The 24,855-nt window shown below is 37.6% G+C and overlaps 1 protein-coding gene across 3 annotated transcripts in view; it reads left to right on the top strand.

Moving 5' to 3' along the window:
- Positions 1-24,855, top strand: part of CERS6 (ceramide synthase 6) — a 291,461-nt gene that overhangs the window by 228,483 nt on the left and 38,123 nt on the right. The window lies entirely within an intron of this gene.

Below are 24,855 nucleotides of genomic sequence, written 5' to 3'. Positions count from 1 at the left end.
AATAAGTATTTGGGAAATATTTAACAAAATAAAAATATAATTGAACACAGATAATGTTAATATGTGGTTTTCTAAGTCAATATGCAGCTATAAAGATCCTTATGTATAGGTTAGGGGCCTCATTTCTGTTTGAATTTGACACTGCTGGTCTAGACAACTCTCTTAAGATTACAAGTTACAGAGAAAGAAAGTACTGACATTCATTGGTAGAAGAAGTTTCCATATACAGGAGTTCCCTATATGCATGAAATCACATTTATTTTTATATATAGGTGTTGTTTTTCCCAAGAGAATATGAACTCCTTAGTCCATAAAGTCCAAAAATATTTTTAAGCACCTACTATGTGCCAGGCACTGTGCTAAGCACTGGGAATACCAAAAAACCCCACTTCCTGTCCCCAGGGAGCTCACAGTCTAATGGGGGAGACAACATACAGACAGCTACATACCACAAGATATGGGCAGGACACATCGGATATAATCAGCAGAGGAAAGGCACTAACATTAAAGAGGGTGTGAAAAGTTTCTTGTGGAAGGTGGATTTTAGCTAGAACTAGAAGGAAGCCAAGAAGCCCAGAGGTGGAGATAGGGTAGCAACTATATCTTTTTTGTCTTGATTTAGAGCTCCCATGGTACAGTGTCTAGCACATAGTGTTTGATAAATGGGTATTGATTGCTTTCCTTGAAATTGAGAAACAACTTCCATTTCTGGTCAGTGTCAGGCAGAGCAGACTTTCCTAGAATGCAGAGCCCAGAAGAGTAAGAATGAGTCTTGGAGGAATGAAGATGTTGTTATTAGTACCTCCTGTTTTAGTTACACAAAATCTCTTCCCCGAGTACTTGCTGAAGCTATATAAAGAATGAGGTCAATATTTGGTCAACCCTGTACCCGCAAGAGAAGTGATGTTGCTACCATACTGCTTGAGTATAGCCAAGTTTTAGGTAAGCAGCATCTAGAGAGAAAGAATTTTATTCCTTTATTCCAAGAAAGAAGCATATGACAGATGTGCAGTTGGATGCCTAGGGAGTGACATTTTTCTCAGTGTGCCCAAAGGTTACTTGTTGGGTAAGTCTTGGTTAAAAAACCTGCTTTTACTTCCCCTCAAAACAAACAAACAAAAAAACTGCAATAAAATTAGGACTTATTTTAATTTCAATAGCCTTTGTCACAGTCGTTTTCCTTCATTTCAGGAAACCATTATTTTACATGCTCAGTTTTTAAATTCTCTGCAGACCATAGATTTACAGAATCTTATAGATTTACATAACACAATGGGAAGAGCAACGGCTCTGGAGCTGAAGACTTGGATTTAAATCCTACCTGTGTGACCTTGAGCAAGTCTCTTTATCTTTCTCTGTCTTTCTCAGTCTGTCTCTGTCTCTGTCTCTCTCTCCCTCTCTCTCTCTCTCTCTCTCTCTTCTCTCTCTCTCTCTCTCTCTCCCTCTCTATCTCTCTATTTCTCTCTCTCTTTCCCTCTCTTGGAGGCAGTCAGAGTTAAGTGACTTGCCCAGGGTCACAGAGCTTGAGCAAGAATCTTAATCACCCTGAAGGGGGGGGGATGAGAAGAATAAGCATTTATATAACACCTACTATGTGCCGGGCATTGTAGTAGGTGTTTTTACAAATATTACCTCATTTGATCCTTATGACAACCATGTAAGGTAGTTATTACTATTATTCTCATTTTTCAGTTGAGGAATCTGAGACAGTTAGAGGTTAAATGACTTTCTGGAGGTTAGGCAGTTATTCAGTGTCTGCTTGTTTTTAAATAACTTCTTGTCTCTTTTAAGTCATATTCCTCAGAACAGGGGATCTTAAACTTTCTAATTTTTATTTTTTATCATGGACCCCTTTTGTAGTCTTATAAAGTCTATGAATCCCTTCTCAGAATAATGTTGCCCACATTCCTCATAGAAGGAAATGCTAAATTTCATTTAGAGGTTATAGAAAATAAAAATGATTTTTTTCCCCATCCAAATTCATGGAACCCCTGAAATCTACACACAAACCCCTTGGAGATCTGTAGACTCCAAGTTAAGAATCATTGCTTTAAAGTATCTGGTCATGGGATTATATCCATCTTTGCTTTGAAATTGCTAAAATATACTTTCCTACAGCTGAGGGTTCATGTAGATGTATTTCACTTGAGACTTCTAAAATACAGGGCTGGTTCTCCTAAGGTTTCCAACCTTCCCACATCATTAACCAGTTCTTTTTTTGTGAATCAGAAATAAATTCAAAGTAATAGTAACACTCACAGCTAGGTGGCGCAGTGCATAGTGCAGGGCCTGGAGCCAGGAAGAATCATTTTAAACTCCTTAGTTTAAATCTGGCCTCAGGCACTTACTAGTAGCTGTGTGACTCTGGGCAAGTCACGTAACCCTCTTTGCCTCAGTTTCCTCATCTGTAAAAAATGAGCTGGAGAAGGAAATGGCAAACCAATCCAGTATCTTTGCCAAGAAAAAAACCATGGATGGTATGGTTCACGGGGTCATAAATAATCAGACACAACTGAACAATAGCAAAGAATTAACAGAACTTGCCAACTTGTTGGATGTCAGGATTCAGGGGAAAAGTCAAAGATAACTCTAAGACTTTAAGTGTAGGTGACATGGGAGAAGAGCAGTACCAGGAATAGAAAAAGGGAAACTCAGAGGAAGTACAGGTTTGAAGGGAAAATTAATACTTTGATCCTGACCAAAATAAACCCATCCATCCTGGCAGTTTTTTTCTTTTTACCATTTTATTAATTCGTGTCATACCAGTAGTTGATTTGGCTGTCTTCAAGACTTAGTATGGGGATGATCATGATGAGTTTTAAGTTGTTTAATACCTATATGAACAAATTCTTTTTATATCTTTTGTCTTATTATTACCCTATTATCATTATGCTTTGAGTATCTTTGTGAGTGAAGTGTATGTATTTAGTGGAGTATACATTATTATTATTATTATTGTTGTCCTATTATCCTTTGAGCATCTTTGTGAGTGAAGTGTATGTATTTAGTGGAGTATACATTATTATTATTATTGTTGTCCTATTATCCTTTGAGCATCTTTGTGAGTGGGATGGTTTGTATGTGGGGAGAAGGAGGAACACCATTATTTTCTTGTTTTTGATGGAGAGCTAACTGAAGCAGAGAAATTATAGGATGTGTGCGAGGTCGTAAGGCCTTGGCAGAGCCAAGACCAGGGCCCAGATCCTCTCATATCTGTTCTGCTTTCAAGTTCAACAACTATGGAGCATCTTTCTGCTACACTGACATCTCTTTCAAGGTCTAGTCTACAAAAATCCACATTATACTTTTAGTGTGTCTACACACAGACGCAAGCCATTTAAAAGCTGTTTCTGCTTTCATCCACTAAATTGACCATGTATATTGTGGTTCTGGGCATTCCCTTGTTCAGTGAGAAGTTGTAATGATGTGTTATAGTTGATGCTAATTATAAGATTAAAACATCATCTCTGTAATCATTGCACATTTTATGATAAAGAGAAGTATCTGATTCTTGCTAGTGCTGACTCCAAGTTCTGTTTTAATCACTGCTTTTTGTGACAGGCAGCATGATATAGTGGATAGAGAGCCAGTTTTGGGGTCAGGAAGGCATGAGATCAAGTCGAGCCTCTGATGGCTGGCTGTATCCTGGCTTTGTGATCCTAGCCTAGTCACTTAACCCCTCATTGCTGTAGGCAACTCTCTAAGGCTATAATTTGCAGAACAGTTCAGCTACTGATCTGCATTGGTGAAGGTTTCCTTACAGTGACTGCCCTGCAGAAGCACCTGAGAACAGTGAAGTCACAGGCCCAGTGCCTATCGTGGGTACTCACTAAGCAGATAACATGGAACCATCACCAAAAAGCCAGGGTGAGTTCATCATAATTACTGCAAGTCACTGGAGCTATTCCCTGCTACCAGAAAGAACATTGTAACTGATAGACTGCATTCTCAACTTCCATTCATTTCCCCTGCAGCTCTATTTCTGTGCTAGCCCATTAGCTGGGTAAACTAGAATGAATGTCATAACTCTGAAGTCTCTGCATGTTACCAAGTACTCTTGCCTTCAGAGGCATCAGAGGACTTTGAGATCCTTTCATCTTAACTCTGTTCAAGCAGGGCAATGTTGGGGGCCTTATTTTGACCTCGAATTTATACCTGTCAGCCTCTATCAAAAGGGGTAGGAGTCAATTGCAAAACTTCAGTGGTGAATTTTATCTCGTAAATCCATCATTTTCTCTGCTTTGGTTCAGTTGAAAGAACATTAGCTCTCTGAATCTCTCTTTCTACAGTGTGCCATTCTGCAATGTAGGGAAATTAATTGCAGATTTGTACTCTGTAGAGGTCTAGGCAAGATTTTTTTTTAAAGTTGCTATAGAGCTACCTGGACTATTCAGCTGTCAAACAGACTCTTTAATACGATTTTCAGCTCTTTGGTGTTGAGGAACCAAAAGAATGTGTCAAGATTAGCTTTCTCTTTGACTTGCTTTTCAAGCTGAAACATTTACCAAAGGAACATTGCAAGTTTGCTTTTCTGAATAGCTAGTGATTACCAGATTAGTCTCAGAGTTCACAAATATGTAAAAGCTGAATAGATTTTTTTCAAATCAATTCTAAGAAATTGCTCTGAAATTTGTTTTCCTGCTTGTGTTAAATGGTACATTTTAAATGCAAGGGGCAAAAACTGAGCTTTTTGCGCCATTGTGAATTTCAGTACATTTTTCATAATGCTTCCATCTGACATTAGCAGGTAAATTTTACTGAGGAGAAAATTTAACTGGAAAAATTTTTACCATTTAAAATAAGCAAAGGAAAGCAAAGGAAGGATGGGGAGCGAAATAGAAGGGAAGGAAAAGGGAAGGAAAGGAAGAAGAGGAGGGAAGGAAGGAACGGAAGGAAGAAAAAATTTAACTCTGGAAAAATTTTCACCATTTCAAATAAGCAAAGCACTTATTGCATCAATGTTCAACAGGAATTGAGCAATACCATTTAATCAGAAGCATAAGTAGTGAAGAGGAAGCTGATAAATTTAAGGGAGTTAAAACTCTGGCCTGTAGAGCTGTGAATAATGGATCCAGTTTTCCAATAGTCTAGCAGCCTCCCCCCTCCCCCACCTCTTTCTTCTCACTGATTTTTTCAGGACCATGTTAACTTTTACAGAAAGCAGATATTTTATACATCTTTTTGTGTGTGTGTCTATACCTCCCGTCACCATTTTGCATAGGTTTGTTGCCTTATTGTTCTTGTTGTTGAATCATTTCAGTTCTGTCTGACGTATTGTGACCCCATTTGGAGTTTTCTTGGCAAGAAAAATTAGAGGGATTTTTTTTTGCTTTTGCTAAGAATTAGCTTCTTCAGACTGTACTATGTAGAATGAATGCCTTTATGAGATAGACAAGAGTGAAACAGCTAATGTGAGCTAAGATATTATATGACTTCTTCTGTGATGATCACATTAATTCAACATGCAAGATTAAAGGTCCTTATATTAAATAGATTGCAGAGATGATCTAACAAAAGATCAAGGTGAGGTAGAGGAAGATAGTAAAAATTTTCGGCCTTAGGTTGATTTCTAGAAAAGAAGGCAGTCGTGGCTCAGTGGTTAGAGCACGGGCCCTGAAGTCAGCAGAACCTGAGTTCAAATCTGGCCCCAGACCACACACTTGACATTTACTAGCTGTGTGACCCTGGGCAAGTCACTTAACCCCAATTGCCAAAAAGCTTAAAAAAAAGAAGAAGAAGAAGTTTTTAGAAAAGAAGGCAGTCAGCCTCAGGCAATTTGAATGGAAGGAATGCTTAATTTTATTATAAGGCAAATATTTTCATATTTCATGCAGAAGGGAATTTTTTTTCCTGAGAGGGAGAGAGCAAGAGCAGTGACTCAACAGAGAGAGAGAGAGAGAGAGAGAATGCAGTATCCTAGTAACATTGTCTATTCAGAGATGATGCCTTGATTTTTTTTTCTAGTGCAAAATTCATTGCTAGGAAAAAAAAAGAAAAGGTAACATGTCAAAGTATCAAAATACATTCCTATAAAATTCATTTCATTACCACTGAAATTTCAGAATGACCAATTTCATCTCCAACAGTACCAAGCCTAATGTGTGAAAAAGATTTTAAAACAATGTGCATATCACTCAGTTTCTAGAATAGACGCATTTCAGCCAAGTTTGCCATAGAACCAAATTCTGCATGTGAAGGCTGAACCTTGATTCAGACTTTTTCTTTAGGTGCAGATGCATTTTGCAGCATTTTTCCTTCTGTGCCTCCACAGCAGGACCATGTCATCCCCACGACCTCCTTCCTTTCAACAATCACTGCTCTGCTGCTGTTGCTGCTGCTGCTTCTGTGCCCCTAATTTTCGCAGCCCCTGAATTCAACTGAGAACTGAGCTCTGTACCTCACTTTACAGTCTACTGACTAGTCAGGGCTAGCCTAGCACCAGGCTAACAATCACTGTGGAGGACCAGAGTGTGGGTGTTTTCAGAGGCTAGAAAGTCAAGGTCTTTCTGAGCTTCTTCCCAGGAATTCAGGAGGCTTCTTTCACTGCCATAGTAACTGCTTTTGGGTATGTTACTGACAGTGAAGGGACGAGAGATGTGCCAGCTCTAAGACTCTTGGCATTTCATATCTGGCATCATTGACGTTATCTGGATCAGAGCCCCAGCTCTGTCAGCGCAGTTCAATTTAGCTAGCTTTAATAGCGATCACTTGCCAAACATGTAATCTCAGGTGTGCCATTTAATCTCTTAGAGACTCAGTTTCCTCTTTTGAAAATGAGGGTAACACTTGTAGTGCCTACCCTGCCTGTCTGTTATGAGGTTCTAGTGAATATATATATAAAAGCATTTTGTAAGACTTAAAACACTATGTAAATATAAGCTACTCTTAAACCATCATTTAACTTTTCATGTATTCATTCCTTGTTTCCCCAGCTAGACTGTTAGCTCTTTGAGGTTAATATTCATCGTTCAGAACTCACTGTCTTTACATCAATAAGAACATGAGCAGGCTAGCTGCAGAGACCGTTAATAAAATTTGAAATGCCAAATTTTTTTTTTTTTTGGTGAGGCAAGTGGGGTTAAGTGACTTGGCCAGGGTCACATAGCTAGTAAGTGTTAAGTGTCTGAGGCTGGATGTGAACTCAGGTCCTCCTGACTCCAAGGCCAGAGCTCTATTCACTACACCACCTAGCTGCCCCTGAAATGCCAAATATTAAAGACAAAGCACCTTGGCCTACTGGTCCTGTTGTAACATTAAAGAAATCAACTTTTGGCCAAAGATAATAGGTCTCCTCCCCCAAAGTCTCTGGCTTCATGGATTCCTTCCTTCTTTCAGTTCCTTTCCTTTTCTTTCTTTTTTCTTCCTCCCTCTTTCTTTTCTCCTTTTCTCTTTCCCTCCCTGCTTACTTCCTTTTTTCCTCCTTCCTTTCCTTCCTTCCCTCTTTTCTTTCCTTCCCTTTTCCTTCCCTTCTATTCCTCTCCCCATCCTTCCTTCCTCTCCTTTCCTTCCCTTTCTTCTTCTTCCCTCTTTTCTTTCTTATTTCCTCTCTCCCCTCCACTTTCTTTCCTCCCTTCCTTTCTGCCTCCCCTTCCTCTCCTTTTCCTTCCCTTTCCCTGTCTTCTTTCTTTCTCTTCTTCCTTCCTTCTCTCATGCAGGCTGGAAATTGGCTACTCACATACATAGTGCCATTATCTGCAAGGGAACTTTTCCTGCTTCATTTCCAACATGGACTGGTTCATTGCCCTTTGTACAACCTGGTGTATCCCATCTTCTCCCCACTACCCCACACCACTACCACTCCCCACTGCCAATAACTCACCATGTTAATGCTTAGCTCATGGCATCTCAGAACGCCCACGCTCAAGCCAGCTGTCACCCTCAGCCTTTTAAAAATAGGACTTTAGAAAAAGGGGAGAACTCTGAATTTCCCCAAATCATTGGTTATTAATAACCATTTCTCTCAGTTTAGTGTTCTTTCTTGTGTAGTACAGTGGTAATGGAGATAACATGATGCAGAGGTACTGGAGTGGAAGTCAAAGGAAATGCATTCATATCCTGCCTCTGATATTCATTACCTGTGCAACCTTAAGCAAGTCATTTAACCTCTAATGGACCTCAGTTTTCTCATCTTTAAAAAGAGGGAGCTGAACTAGATGACTTCCGAGGTACCTTCTAGTCCTAAATCTTACATCAACTCATGTTCAAAATAATGACCTCAGGTACTGTAATATCCTGGACCATCAAAGCAAATTTAAATTATATTCAGTCTACTATACTTCCTGAGGCAGGAAATCATGAATGCATTTTTATGGAGATTTTCATCAACAAGTTAAAATAAATCAGGTTTTTCTGGTTGAATGGGAATTAACCAGAACACCTTATTATCTGCATAGTCCATTTATCCAGGTTTTTGTTTTGTTTTGTTTTGGTTTTTTTGGTGAGGCAATTGGGGTTAAGTGACTTGCCCAAGGTCACACAGCTAGTAAATGTTAAGTGTCTGAGGCTGGATTTGAACTCAAGTCCTCCTGACTCCAAGGCCAGAGCTCTATTCACTGAGGCTCCTAGCTGCCCTCTCATCCAGGTTTTAATGAACTATATTTTCCCTACCTTTCTCCTTGGAGAGATATGAGCCCTCATTCCCCACTGAAGAACAGGTTCCATGCTATACCAGCAAATGCTTTAAATTTAAAATAAAACCTTATATAAACTGTGCCCCCAATCATTGTGTACTCGAATGGCAAACACGAAAGAACATTTTCCTTGTTTTGTCTAAATCATTGTAACATTTAGGAAGCCTCTCTTGCTTCCAAACATTACTTTGGATATTACTTGCTAGTTTGGAAGTTAAGGTGAAAGGAGGTGGGGGCCGAGGTAGGTGGGGGAACCTTTTCACACATGCAAAAAAAAAATTGTAAGCCTTTGTTATAAACTGTTTCTATACTTACTTCGAAGCAGATAGGTGGTACAGTAGATGGAGTACCTGGTCTGGAATAAGGAACACTCATCTCTGTGAGTTCAGATCTGGCCTCAGACATTTACTAGCTGTGTGACCCTGGGCAAGTCATTTAATCCTGTTTGCCTCAGTTTTCTCATCTATAAAATGAGCTGGAGAAGGAAATGGCAAACCACTCCAGTGTCTTTGCCAAGAAAATCTCAAATGGGGTCACGAAGAGAAGGGTATGACTGAATAACAGCAATGACAACCATATGCTTACCTCCAGTGTTGGGGATGGGATGGGGAGATGCTTTGCAAAACAGTTTTTAGAATTGCTATGAAAGGGTGCAGTGTAGTAAGAGCTAAAAAGTTTTTAAAAAACCAGATTCTCCACATGGGTAGTGAGAGGAAGGCTGAACTCCTCTCCACCGAATCTGAGAATATTAAAGTTGGAAGGAAACTTCTATGCCAATAATCAGCTGTATGGTCCTTGAGAAAGTCATCTAGCTCCTGTGTGAAGACTTGCAGAAATGGGGAATTCAGGACTTAATGAGGTAACCCTTTTAAGAACACAATTAAATTTGATTCCAACTATTGTTTGTTTTTCTTCATTCAGAAATTTAATCAGATCTTTGTGTCTGCCAAGGTTGGTAAAATTTATTTGAAACCCCTGCACAACATCCCAGCCATCACAGCTTTCACAGCTCACTTTGTTGAAGGTTGTGTCCTGAGAGATGGACAGGGATTTATAGGTTTCATTCTAATTTGATATAGTTCCTTTTATTTTTGTCTTTGGAAATTGTGTTGTTATAATGTAGAGTATAGGGAAATTTCTGGTAGAAAAATATCTCCACTGTTCAGGCTTAGGCACTATTTACCACAGTACGTTTGTCCATTCACCCTTAGACTTCTTTCCCCATGTGGATTCTTTGGCTTTTCTCTCAGGGCTAAGACACTGGTATGAGGTGGTCAGTGTTGACTACTGGCAATCTTGTGACTGATGTTCATCTCCCCAGACCTGTTCCATTCCACCGCAATTATTTCTACCTTGTCATCTGGGGTGTGGGAATGGCTGCTAAAATGTTAACTGAATACACAGCTTGAATCATAACTTATTTTTATCTTCTAACCTACTTTTCTCCTCAAACTGAGGTGAACTAAAGCTGCTGCCACTGAATTCCTGACTTTTTCCCCCTTTTCATATAGCAGAACTGAATATAACATAACTTGTACCAGCATAAAATCAACTCACTATTTAGTCACTTCTCTGTATTTGGGTGGTTCTCGTCTCAGGGGCAATACAGAATAAGGCCAGACAGTTTATTGTCTCCTTCTGTCAAGAAAATTTAGGCATGAAGCTGCAGAATGCATTTTCCACATAAAGAGTGGGACTAATGGTTAAGATGGAAAACCTATGGGAATTGAGACAAGAGTTTCAGCAAACAGATTAATTTACATACCTCACTGTCACCACAACTTTATTAAAATTCTTTTTTGAAATGATCCTGTGAGCCTCAAGGTCCCAGTGCTACGTTTGGGAATCATGACTAGACTTTTATTATTTCTAATCTGGTTTAGGATGGACTTTCTGGTGTTCATACCTTAGCAACAATGAAGAACGACGTAGCAGTTTTCTTTTTTCTTTTAATTTTCTTTTTTATTATTAAGAATTTGATAAAGATGAACATTTCTACACTCAAATAATGTAGGACAAAAGGTTGTATAATTTATGACACCATGAATCTATTATATACAACTTGTTTTTTTAAATAGATATAAATATGATTCTGTGATTCTAACACTGCCCTAAATGTCTGTGTCCTCTTTTGTACTTTCTTCTGTTCTCTCATGTATATATTTTTAAGATATTTCTTTGATCTTTTTTCTTTTCTTTTTTCTTGTGTTACTCCTCCCTTATTTTCCTTTTCCTTTTCCAAAAAAAAAACAACCCTCCCTTATAATTAATAACTATAGTCGAGCAAAATAAATTCACACATTGGCTGTATCTTAAATTATGTTTCATTCTGCACTTTTAGTCCATCACCTCTGCCAAAAGGTGTGAAACATGATTCGTCATCAGTCTTTTGGGATCTTGATTGATCATTGTATTGATAATAATTCTTAAGTCTTTCATAGTTTGTTTTTTTTTACAATATTGTAATTATTGCACATTTAATTCTCCTGGTTCTGCTCACTTTGCTCTGCTTCTTTTCTGAGTTCATACAGCTCTTTCCAGGTTCCTCTGACTCCTTCCGTATCATCATTTCTTACAGCACAGCAATAATCCAATAGATTCATAGACCAAAATTTGTTCAGGCATCCTCTAGTTGATGGGCATCCATTATTTCCCATTCTTGCTATGATTAAAAAGTGCTACTACAACAATTTTTGTTCATATGGATCCTTTCCCTCTTTCTTTGATCTTTTTGAGATAAATTTCCAGAAGTGGTAGCATAGATTAATCAATCAGTGAGTATTTTTTAGGTCCCTGCCATGTGCCAGGCACTGTGCTAGGTGCTAGGGATAGCATAATACAAAAAAATGACACAATCCCTATTTGTGGAAAGCTTTCATCCTAATGGCAAAAATAGCTAGTACCTATATAAATATATAAAGCATAAATATAAATTGGATAAATGTAAATATATTAAATGCAAGGGAATTTGGGAGGGAGGACACTAGCAGTGTGTGTGGGAGAATCAAGAAAGGTTTCATATAGAAGATGATGCTTTAGCTGCATCTTAAAGGAAGAGAAGTACTCATTTGAGCATGGTGATAGAGTGGTGTTGAAAATGGTCTGTGCAAAGGCATGAGAGATAGGAGATGGTGTCATGTATGAAGACTCAAGAGCAGTCCAGTTTGGCCATATATCAAAGTTTAAGAGGTTGGGTAATAGCTATTGTGGCTATAAATTGGTTGGGGCCAAGTTGCACAGGGCTTTAAAAGCTAAAAGAGCTTACATTTGATTCTAGAGGCAATTGGAAGCTACTGGAATTGGTTGAGTAAGGGAGTGACATGTTCAGATTTACACGTAAGGAAAATTATTTTGGCAGCAGTGTGTAAGATGGACTAGAGTGGGAAGAGATTTGCAGCAGAGAAGAGACCAGTTAGGGAGCTATTACAACAATTGAGGTGAGAGACGATGAGAGTTTGAACTAACATGGTAGTTATGTGAGTAGAAAGAAGGGGTCGAATGTGGGAGGTTTTGGAAAGGTAAACATGGCAAGATTTGGCAATTGAGTGGATGTGTGGAGCGAAGGACTATAAGGAGTTGAGGACAGTGTTGTGGTTCCTAGGAGACTGGAACCTTTGACAGAAACAAGAAAACTTGGAAGATGGGAGAATTTGGGGGAAAGATTAGTTCGGTTTGGGCCAACTCAATTTTAAGATGTCCTCAAGATATCCAGTTTGAAATGTCCAATAGGCAGTTGATGCTGTGTAACTTAAAGTTAACTTTAACTTTTTAACTTAAAGGACATACTGGGGTTAGATATATAAATACATGAATCATCAGCATAAAGATGATACTTAAACCCTTTGGAGCTGAAAAGGTTATCACCAGAGAAAGGAAATGTAGAAGGATAAGATAGCCCAAGACAGAATCTTGGGGAACACCCCCACTTAAGGGTCATGATATGGATGATTAGCCAACGAAGGAGACTGAGAAAGAAGAATGGGCAGGTAGGGGACAAACCTTGAGAGAGGAGTGTCACAAGCTAAAGAGGAGTGAATATTCAGGAGGAGAAGGCACTAAGGGGTATAAAATACAAAAAGTTGATGGAGAATGAGTAGTGCTGGGTGAAAAAAAAGATCATCAGATTTGGTAATTAAAATATCATTTGGTGATGCATCATATGGAGAGCATTTTCAGCTGAATGATAAGGTCATGAGCTGAATCACAAGGGCTTGAAGAGTGAGCAAGAAGGCTGGAAGTAGAGAGCAAAGGTAGGCAACTTTTTCAAGGAGTTTACCTGAGAATGCAAGGAGAGATGTAAGATGATAACTAAAAGGGATAGTAAAGTCTGATGAAAGTTTACTTGAGGATGGAGGAGATCTGGGCATATCTGAAGGCAGTAAGGAAGGAACCATTTGAAAAGGATACAATGAAGATTTGAAAGGCAAGGATGATTATGGATGTAATTTGTTGGAGTAGATGGGAGGGGATATGATCATATGCACACGTAGAGAAATTGACCTTGGCAAGGAGAAGGAACCACATATTTGTCAGATGCTGAGGAGAGAGTAGAAGATAATATCAAAGGGTTTTGAGATGAAAAGAATGAGAAGAAAGGGAGTTCACATGGAAGAAAGCATATGCTTAGTTTAGTGATTTTGTTTTTGGTATAGTTCCAAACTGACTTCCAGAATGATTGAATCAATTCAAAGCTCCCTCAGTGGTGTATTAGTGTGCCTGACATCCAACATCCCCTCCAGCAATTGTCATTATACTATTTTTGTTGTTGTTGCTGTTGTTTTTGCCAGTCTTTGCCAATGTGTGAGGTTAAGCCTCCAAGCTGTTTTAATTCGACTTTCTCTTGTTAGTAATTTGAAACATGTTTTCATATGAGTATTAAGAGCTTACCTTTCTTCTATTGAAGAAAGCTGATATTCTTTGATCATTTACTTATTGGGATATAGCTTTTATTCATGTGATACAACACCCACACATATTTGTATCAATTCCCTATATAGCTTTAATGTCAGACTTTAATCAAAAAAAGTATGCTGCAAATTTTCCCCCATTTAACTGTTTGCCTTCTAATTCTATGCTTTGATTTTGTTTGTGCAACAGTTTTAAACAATTTGTGCAAATTTTGTGTAATCAATATTGTCTATTTTATTTCGAGGTCCTCTTATGCCTTGTTTGGTCAAGAACTCTCCCACTATCTGTAGTTGTGTGAGGACTTGTTTGTTATCTACTTCCTTGCTTCTCTTATTTGCTAATGAGGTGGCTGGGTGACAAAATGGATAGAACACTAGACTTGGAGTTAGTAAGATCTAAGTTCAAATCCTGCCCCAGACATTACTAGTTGTGTGACCCTAAATGAGTCACTTAACCTCTTTCATTCTCATTTTTCTCATCTGTCAAATGGGGATAATGATAGCACCCACCTTCCAGGGTTGTTGTGAGAGTTAAATGAGATAGTAATTTTAAAGTACCTAGCACAGTGCCTGGCATATAGTAAGCACTATATAATTGTTAGTTATTATTATTAAATACCTAACTCTTAGGTTTGTTATGAAGATAATATTTTTTAAGTGCTTTATGAACCTGAAATGCTGTATATATATTAGATATGGTGGTGGTGCTGCTTCTTGATATGACCTTTTATATCTAGGTTCTATATCCATTTGTAGCTTAATATGATAAATCAGGTGATATAGAAGATATCAGTTGAAACTTTATTACTTCCAAATTGCTCTCCAGTTTTCCTAGTACTTTTTACCAAGTAGTGAGTTCTACTCCAACATTGTAATCCTTGGATTTATTGAACACCAAGCTCTTTGCTTCTGTATCACGTGCACCTAGTCTGGTCTACTGATCAACTGTTCCATTTTTTTTTATCCAGCACCAAATAGTTTTGTGGTACAGTTGGAAATCTGGTATTGCTAGGCCACCTCTCCTCATTTTGTTTTCTTTCGATTTTTCCCTTGAAACTCTTGACCTTTTGTTCTGTCAGATGAATTCTGTCTGTTCAAGTTCTATGCAATACCCTTTGGTAGTTTTATTGGTGCAATTTAAATAAATAAATAAAGTTTGGTGTTGTCATTTTTATCATGTTGGCACAGAAAACAGGACCAGTTAATATTGCTTCAATTATTTAAGCTTGTCTTTTTCTAGAAGAAGTGTTTTGTAATTGTGGCCATGTCATTCCTATGTGTGTCTTGGTAGGTGGATTCTCAGATATGTTATGTGCATTCTACAGTTATTTTTAAAGGAATTTATTTTTCTATCTATTTCTGATGGGTTTTGTTAGTAGTATGTAGACAGACTGACGATTTAAAAAATTTATTTTATATCCTGCTACTTTGCTGAAGTTATTGTTTCAGTTAATTTTTAAATTCACTCTTCATACAAAGCATATCATCATCAAATCTGTAAGAAGTGATGCTTTTGTATCCTCTTTGCCTCTGCTTAATTCCTCAATTTCTTTTCTTGTCTTACTTCAATAGCTAGCATTTTTAGAATTATATGAAAGACTAGTGGTGACAATGGGCATCCTTACTTTATCCTTGATCTTATTGGAAAGGCATCTGTAACTTTTCCATTACAGAAAATGGTTTTAGATAGAAATAGAGATAGATTTAGATAGAGACCATTTGCCATAAACGAAGTCATTTTCTCAGTTTCTCAATTAAAGCCTTGGAATCTTTTTAAAAAGTGAACCTAAATAGATAATCTCAGATGGTACTAAAAAATCATCATTTACAGAGAGTCAGAAAAGAACTTTTTAACTATAAGACTTGATATTCGATATGTACTTATATAAAAATTGTAGAATCGTAATTACATAATTACATTAATTACTTTGAAATCATTTGGTATAATTTTATTTTCTGGATGAAAAAACTGAAGCCTTAAGGCCTGAAATGACTTGTCCGAAGACTACTGAGCTGTTAACAGGATGAGGCCTAGAACCCGTCTTTTTTTAAAATTTTATTAATTTATTTTGATTTATCAATAATCACTTCCATATGCTTTTGAGTTTAAAATTTTTCTCCCCTGGGGGCAGCTAGGTGGCGCAGTGAATAGAGCACTGGCCCTGGATTCAGGAGGACCTGAGTTCAAATCCGGCCTCAGACACCTAATACTTACTAGCTGTGTGACTCTGGTCAAGTCACTTAACCACATTGCCTAGCCAAAAAAAAAAATTCTCCCCCTTCCTCCCCACCACCCTCCCCAAGACAGCACACAATCTGATAAAGGCTATGCATTTACATTCCTATTAAACATATTTTCACATTAATGGTGTTGTGAATAAAAATTAAAACCAATAGGAGGAACCATCAAAAAGAGGAAACAAAACTCAACAGAAGGGAAAAAAATAGCAATTCAACTTTCATAGTTCTTTCTTTGGATGTGGATAGCATTTTCCATCATGAGGCCTCTGGAGATGTCTTGGATCCTTGTATTGCTGGGAAGGGTTAAGTTTATCAATATTAGTCATCATATGACATGGCTATTATTGTGTACAACGTTCTCTTGGTTCTGCTCATTTCACTCAACATCAGACCATACAAGTCTTTCCAGGTTTTTCTGAAATCAATCTGTTCATCATTTCTTATAGCACAATAGTATTCCATTACATTTATATACCACAACTTTCTCAGACATTCCCCAATTGATGGGCATCCTCTCAATTTCCAAAAACCCAAGTCTTCTTAATCCTTCTTAAGGGCTCTTTAAACTATAGTCTTAACATTTCTTTTTGTTTTTGCATCCAGGAAAGGTTTCTATTAGTGGAAAATTGTAAATGATTTTTTTTTTGGTAAAATAGCTTTTGAAAATAGGGAGTGTCAGTGTTGTGCAAAAATCAAACTCAATCAGGCAAAGAATTGATGGGAATAGATAGCTCTGATCTGGTGAACCTCAGATATTTAAATTAACAGCCACAGAGTCTTCTGCCTTTGCCTTCAGTATAAATCTAACCATAGGGCAAAGCATGTTCCAAGTACTATAAAAATAATTGAGGTTATTTATGTTTAATGCTAGATGTACAAATTAAAGGCTATAAATAATACATTTCATGCTCCTGTACCAACAACATTCCCCCAAATCTGAAGCCTCTGATGTTTTTCCAACAAGGAATTCCTACTTTCATCTCTCCTATCAGTTGGATTTTATGTGAATCTTTGGCTCTTGTTTAGTTGACTAATATGTGACATGGCCTTTTAGCCCTTGGGGTAGCTATGTAGAATAACCAGATTTTTACTTCCTTCTTAGAAAGAACTCTGAGTGATCAATTATTCCAAGAAGAGATATTATTCTTTGTTTGAAAGGAGCAGCTAAGTCTTTAATTTGGGGAAATTGTGAACATCCATTTGTTTCTTTAACAAACATTCAATTTTAAAATGTTGTCTTCTAGGCATGGGGGGAATATTTACAAAAATAAGTAAGATGTGTTTATTTTTGCTACTTAAGCTAAAGGCGTGACCCAAATACAGTTTGTTTTTTCAAAATGTATTGCAAGAAGTGATGAGTCAGAGCAAGAAAATTAGACAGTTCTGAGTGAAGTTGAATTGACTTTTAAGAGCAGTTTTTTCTTTACTTAAATGTGATGTCATTTCTCCTCACTTTCCTTCCTATATATTAAACAAGCAGATTTCTGTTACAGATAGTTACTGTTACTGTTAGTCACTGTGCCCTGACCATGTCCTTTGTTTCTTTGCCCTTTTCCTGGGCTAATGATGGCTTCTATATTTAGACTGCCTTCTCTGTTCATATTGAATTCCTAGCAATCCTTTAAGACTCCCATCCTCCATTAAGGAGACTTTCCTTCTGCCACTTTCTCTGCAAATATTTCCCTGTCACTCTCAACTGGATATGGAACTTCCTTCCTCAGATCCTACATAGACCTTTACTCTTTTCTCATGTACTTATCTTGTTGTAGCTTTTATTTTAGTATTTGTATATGTAACTGATATCTCCCCCTATGACAGGTTCAGGGATTTCAAGAAATATGGTGAAAGCCTTACACTAAGATGCTTGAACCACAGGTTTATTGATAGCATACAAAGCCCCAGTAGAACACTTACCCCAAAAGGATGTAAGTCATACAAACTGTCCATCTCACTACCATGCTAGTTTAATCAGTTAATCAATAAACATTTAAGTATGCCAGGAATTATGCAAAGGGCTGGAGATAAAGATATAAAAAAGGGAGGGAGGGAGTAAAGGAAAGACAAAAGAAGGAAAGAAGGGAAAAATAAGGAAGGAGAGGATGAAAGGAAGAAGGAAGGAAGTTTATAAGGGAGGGAAGATGGAAGAATGGAAGGGAAGAAGGCAGGGGAAGAAAGGAAGGAATAGAAAAAGGGAGGGATGAAGTGAAGTGAGGGAAGGCAGGAAGAAAGGAAGGAAGGGAAGAAGAAAAAATAAGGGAAGGCAAGGGAAAAATTTTTAAAAAGGAATGAAAGGATGACAGAAATAAGGAAGGAAGTTGGAAAGGGAGGGAGGGTTGAAGCAAGAAAAGAAGGAAAGGGACAGAAGGAAGGAATAGAAGAAGGAGGGAAGGAAGGAAGGAAGGAAGGAAGGAAGGAAGGAAGGAAGGAAGGAAGGAAGGAAGGAAGGAAGGAAGGAAGGAAAGAAGGGAAGGAGAAAAGGAAAATAAGGGAAAGTGAGGGAAAAAATAAAGAAGGAATGAAGGGGATGACAGAAAGAAGGAAGGAAGTTGGGAAGGGAGGGAGGATAAAAGGAAGGAAGGAAGGAAGGAAGGAAGGAAGGAAGGAAGGAAGGAAGGAAGGAAGGAAGGAAGGATCAGTCAATAAGCATTTGTTAAGTAAAGAGCTAAAGATACAAAAAAAGCCAAAAGAGGCCCTTTTCTTAAGGAACTTAGTCTAATGGTGGAGACAACAGGCAAACAACTTTGTATAAATAAGCTATAGATGGGATAAATTGGAGATAATCAACAAAGGAAAGACACAATCATTAAGGGAGATCAGAAAAGCATTCTTATAGTAAATGGGGTGTTAGATGAGACTTGAAGGAAACCAGAAAGTAGATAAGAGGAGAGAATTTGAGGCATACGTGGGGGACAGCAAGTGAAAATGAATGCCTGGAGTTGAGCAATGAAGCATCTTGTGAAAGAAATAGCATGTCACTGGATTGCAGAGTGTGTGTGTGGGGGGAGCGGGTATATGAATACCAAATAGGATTTTGCATATGATTCAGGAGGTGATAAGAAGCAATTGGAGTTTATTGAATGGTTCCCCACACCCATGTCTGACATGGTCAGAACTTTAATTTAGTGACATTGAAAAGATGGCTGAGGGGAAGAGGGGCTGGGGTAGGTAGAGCATTGAGGCAGAGGGCAAATGACTTACCCAGGGTCACATAATTAATCTGAAGTAGGTGGTGGTAGCAGGAGTAAGGTACAAATACCTTTAAGGGAAATAGATAACATATACCCCTTTTTCTTCACATCCCATTTTTGTGAAAGCTCATCAAGGGAAAAAAAATTATTCTCAGAATCCATAAGATTGTACACAGCTTAAGCTTTGACTGTGCAGACTGACTTCTGAAGGTAGAAGAGACCTTGTTAAATACTTGTGGACAAATGTTCACCTTAAACATTCTAACTTAATCTAGGATCCTATGATTCAAATCCAGGCATAAAGTGTAGTGGGCTTTGAATGGGTTAGTGGCATTAAGCATCCAAAAACCACAGAGAGTCGATTTAATTTGATAATTGATTAGCTAGAGTGAATGGGAGAATGATGGTATCATTAAGGGCAATAGAGAAATTAAAAGAAAGAGGGGGATCTCTTTTGGTGACAGAGGTAACTCAGTGTTAGGCATGTTGAATTTGAGGTGACAGTATCCAGGTGGAGCTGTCCAGCTAGCAGTTGGAGATGTGAGGGTCTGAGGAGGGAGATCAGGACTAGAAATCATCCACCCAGGTGCTAATTAAAGCCATGAGAGTAGATTGGGTCTTTGAATGAGAAAGTTGATAGGGAGAGGTGCTAAGAAATGAGGACTTATTCTTGGGGAACATGGAAATTTAGAGGTGAGAGAAAGAGAAGGTGAGGAAGATAATGAAGGAGTAATCAAGGAAGCAGAAGAAAAAAAAGATTGACTGTCTTTAAAACCTGAATAGGACAGTTTCAAAAAATAAAGAGGTCTTCAGCAGTATCAAGTGCTACAAAAAGACACACATAGTGTCTTCTCATATCTCTTCTATGGGGCCAACCTTGATCTTTATGATTTCAGAACATTCAGTTTCAGTTGTTTTGTGGTGATTATTCTTTTCATTTCTGTTACTGTAGTCATTTGATTATTGTTTTCCTGTATATTTCATGTTGTTTCCTGGCTCTGCTTAACTCATTTGCATCAATTCTTATAAGTTTGTCCTCTAAATTCATCATACCTGTTGTAATGTTCCATTACGTTCAAGTACCACAATTAGTTTAGCCATTTTCTAGGTGATGGGATTCCAATTTATTTCCAGTTCTTTGCTACCACAGTAGGTGCTGCTAGCTCTTTTTGTGGGGGCAAAGAAATGGAAACTAAGGGGATCCCCATCAACTGGGGAATGGCTGGACAATTTGTGGTATATGATTGTGATGAAATACTGTTAGGCTGTAAGAAATGAGAAGCAGGACACTTACAGAAAAACCTGGGAAGACATATATGAATGGTGCAAAGTGAAGTGAGCAGAACCAGGAGAACATTGTACACAGTAACTGCAATATTACACAATGATCTTAGCTATTCTCAGCAATACAATATTCCAAGACAATTCTGAAAGACTTATGATGAAAAATGCTGTCCACCTCCAGAGAAAGAACTAATGGAGTCTGAATGTGGATCAAAACATACTTTTTTAGCCTTCTTTATTTTTTGTTGGGTTTTTTTGGTGGGACTGTGTTTTCTTTTGCAATATGGCTAATGTGGAAATGTTTTTCATGATTGCACATGTATAATCTATATCAAATTGCTTGGCTTCTAGAGGAAGGGGTAGAGGAGGGATGGAGGGGGAGAATTTGGAACTCAAAATTAAGAAAAAAACAAATGTTAAAAATTGTTTTATATATAATTAGAAAAAATTAAATATAAATTATAAGTATATGTAAATAAAAATTAATAAAAATTAATTAAAAAAAGAAAGTACTGCTATAAATATTTTGGTGTGTAGAGAAGCTTTCTCTTTGTCATTAATCTCTTTAGCTATGTATGTACAATGATGGAATCTCAGATCAAATTGAAAGGTCCTTTATTTTTAAAGGGAAGTATATTCCTTTTCCTTTCCAAAGCTACTCTCTCTCTTTTTAAAAAAAAAAAAAGGATTTTTTTCTTCTTGGTGAGGCAATCATGGTTAAGTGACTTGCCCACTGTCACACAGCTAGTAAGTGTCAAGTGTCTGAGGCCGGATTTGAAGTCAGGTGCTCCTGACTCCAAGGCTGGAGCTCTCTCCACTGTGCCACCTAGCTGCCCTTAAAAAAGGATTTCATAAAAACAAAAACCACAATCTAAATATAGGCATTTCAGTTTAATTTTGTTTTATTTTTAATTAAGCTTTTCAAAAAGTTTGATATAGAAATTTAAGAAAGCCCTCAGCTCTCCTCGCCACACAGTAAGCAGTTAAATAGTTTCTACTCCATCCTTACCAGAAGAATAAATGCCTAGAGGAAAGAAGGCTTTGAAGCAAATGGTACTTTACAGGAGATGGTTGGTTGGTTGTTCCTACTTTGAGCTAATCAAGAATGAAGAAGAACTAAAATGAAATAAATACAGGAAAAAAACTATCAAGTAGTTTAGACTAAAGAGGTTTTTAGGTTCACTTGCTGCTTTTCTTTTAATCAAGTCATTTCCAAAAGTCTCCTAAAGAATCGACAATTCCTGTTTTTGGAGGGTCACTATGGTTCTGGACAAAGCTTCTTTTGGACCAGTTCTTCCCCAACCAGGTAGAGAACAAGATAATCCTCTTTGGGGAATTCTCACTAGGATTTTTTTTTTACAATCCTGAAGGGCCCCTGGAAATGGTTGCAGCTGATTTGTCATTAGACCAAATTGGAACAGTGATATTTTTTACTTCCCATTCAAGAGGCAGCCTGTAATGGACAAAAGAGCATTTTATGGTAGTAGGAACTAAATACTTTCTTATTACCCTGGAAAGTCCCCAGATGATGGTTATAACTTACTGATTACTGTCAAAAAAAGGCCAGTAGGGAATTTGGCTGTTTCCACTTCAGGAAGCAATTTGTAAGAGACAACACAAGATATGACATGATCATTTGAAGTCAGTACTTGGTCATTTAAAAGATAAGATCTGCCTGCAACAAAAGTAGTACATCGATTTGGAATAGCATTGTAGTTACCAAGTGCAGGAATTTGAGGGGTTAATCAGATTTTGCTGTATGTATATACACATGTGCCTGTGTGTATGTACATTTAGTTTGTATTTTGGGAAATCTGCCATTGCTCTGACTTCACATGAACTCATTTCTGTCCTGCAGAGCCTCGCTGGTAAAGAATTAGTGCTATCACAAACATTTTCAGTTAAAAGTTGCATAGCGGTGGGACAGAAACAAAAGAACTGAGCAACTGGGTTTATATTTAGCCATCTATCTACTTGCATCTGGAATGTACTTCGGCAGTAATTCAAGAGGGCCACGCCATTTCATGCCTCCTGCTGCTAAATGAATGTAGGAGCAAAGCTGCTATTTTCACTGTGTAAGACATTTATTGTTGGTAAAAATTCTCCCACTTCCATATAATCATCATCCTAGCAAATTACACCATAAAAACTCAACTCTTTATATATAAGGTGGAGCAAGATGTTTTTTATCCAGACCCCATGAGCTAAAATTAACAACTGAATCAATCACACAAATCAGAGTATTATTAAATATACAATATTTTCATAAATAGATCCTTTCTTTCCTGGGTATGTGCTGTGTTGGCACTGATGGCATATCTTTCCATCTTGCTGCTTTTTTGAACAGAGCTGGGCGTCCTATCTTATGCAATTGTTGAGTATAGGGACACTCTAGTAGGAGTATTTACTGCTACCAGGATGAATAAAGCTTGGTATCAATCTAGTCCTGTTATGAAGTTCTTTGAAAAAAATAAAAGGTGTAAATACTGACATGCTAGTGAGAAATCAGTGGACCTGAAGTTACTCCCTCTTTGACATCCTCAGATTTCCAGAAATCTGCATGAGTCCCTTTGACTACTGGGTCAAGGGAACTTTGAATCCTTATTTTCTCTTAATGGTGGTTGTTTAAGCAAGGAGCTTGAGTCATCTAAGTTACTTTCTTCTATTCAAGTTAAATGTCAAAAAACATTTGCAGTCAGGCTGCTTTTCAATAACATGTGGAAAAAACCCAAGTAACATTGTGGTACATGGGCTAGAACTGTTTCTGAATGGGAGTCTTGAATTTGACATTAAGGTTTGGCAGCAACACTGGCAGCAAAGCTGGCAAAGGCTATGGATTGAGGAAAGGAGAAAGATAGATTTATCTTATTTCTTATTTAAACGTAATTATTGTATTGGTCGGTCAGTTAACAAATGTGGATCAAGAACCTTCCCAGGACTATGCTACATGGTGTTAGAGATTAAAAAAAAAAAAAGGAGAAGGGGCATATTCCTTTCCTCTAGGATTAAAATTTAGTGATGGAGCTATGGTATATATATAGGAAATATAATATAAACATAAGTGTGTATATAAAATATTAATATAATAATATAAATATAATATGTATGAGATAGATATATGTATGAAATATTGGGTTGGTTTCCTTGATTGTTTTCAGAACATAGTATCCCTTTGATTATTTACTGCTTTGAAGAGAAGAAGGGAGATCAAAATGCCTTAGATGACTGGTTACTGTAGCTTCCTTCACAGAGTCTGAATGGAAAGAGATATGAAAAGTCTACTAGTCCAACCTATTCCAGACCAAGAATTCCTTCAACAGCATACCTGACAAGTAGTCATGCAGCCTTTGCTTGAAGATGAGGACATTCTTCTGCCATTAAATTCTTCTCTTTGCCTTGATATTAACTTCATTTAATGCTATCACCATGGAAACAAATAGTAAGTTAGGGTGATAGTAAAACAACACTTTCCTTTATGAGTTCAAGTCACCAAGTCCAGAGGAACTAAACTCAGGGTTAAAAGTAATTATAATGATAATAAGCACATATAATTTCTAACATACTATCAATGATTTTTCTTAAAGCCCATATCTCCCTATTTCACCCAGGCGGTAAGTACAGGGACTACTTACTGGGCCCGCACTGATCATCATGGGAGTTTTCAACTTCTCATTTCTGACCTAGAACACTTCCTACCTCTTTAAGTGACCCATTGGCCTCCCTTCCCCACGTTCCCATGGGCTTACCATATTAATACTCAACTTAATGCGGACAGATGATCCACTTAGCCTACCACTGAACTGTATACAGGTGTAGAACTGAACACATGTTATTTGTCAGTCGTAGCCTTCTTGTGGCCAGGATTACAGGTGTGTGCCGCCGTGATCAGTCACTGTGGGTGATTTCAAAAGATTGTGGAAAATACCCCATTAAAAAAAAGAGAGAATGGAATATTGAAAGCCTAAGCTAGTGGGTTTGATATAGGTTTTTGACAAAATTACCCAAAGTATTATTAAAGGTAATGAACATATAGAGAAGTAGTGAACACAGAAGAAAATTGGCAAGGGTTTCACCGTGAATAGGTCATTCCAAACCAAGTTCATTTCCTTTTTTGACAGGGCCTCTAGGCAGATGAATCAAGGGAATATTATAGATACTTAATCTGGATTCTCACAAAGTTTTTAACAAAGTTTCTTGTTCTAATCTTAGAGGAAAGAGGGCATAGTGTAGGCTAGATTGTGATCTGAGTTAAGTGGATTTGAAACTAATTGAATGGCTGGACCCAAAGAATGGCCATTGTTGTTTCTTTGCCAAGTTAAAAGGAGCTTTCTTGTGGAGTGCCCCACGGGCCTACACTTGTTCTTGTGCTGTTGAACATTTTTATTAATGGTTGAATAAAGACATAGATGGTATGCTTACTGGATTATGAAAATGATGCAACGCTATGAGAGATAGTTGACACATTGGATGATGGTATCTAAAAAGAACTCAACTTGACACTTACTAGCTGTGTGACCCTGGGCAAGTCACTTAACCCCAATTGCCTAACCCCTCCCTCTCCAAAAGTAAAAAAGAAAAAGAAGAAAAATAAAAATAACTCAGTAT

The sequence above is a fragment of the Phascolarctos cinereus genome, unplaced genomic scaffold, assembly GCF_003287225.1.
Source record: "Phascolarctos cinereus isolate Bilbo 61053 unplaced genomic scaffold, phaCin_HiC Scaffold_726;HRSCAF=1367, whole genome shotgun sequence".
Lineage (NCBI taxonomy): Eukaryota > Metazoa > Chordata > Mammalia > Diprotodontia > Phascolarctidae > Phascolarctos > Phascolarctos cinereus.
The sequence above is the reverse complement of the archived record's forward strand: the minus strand, read 5'-3'. Positions and strand labels throughout refer to the sequence as shown.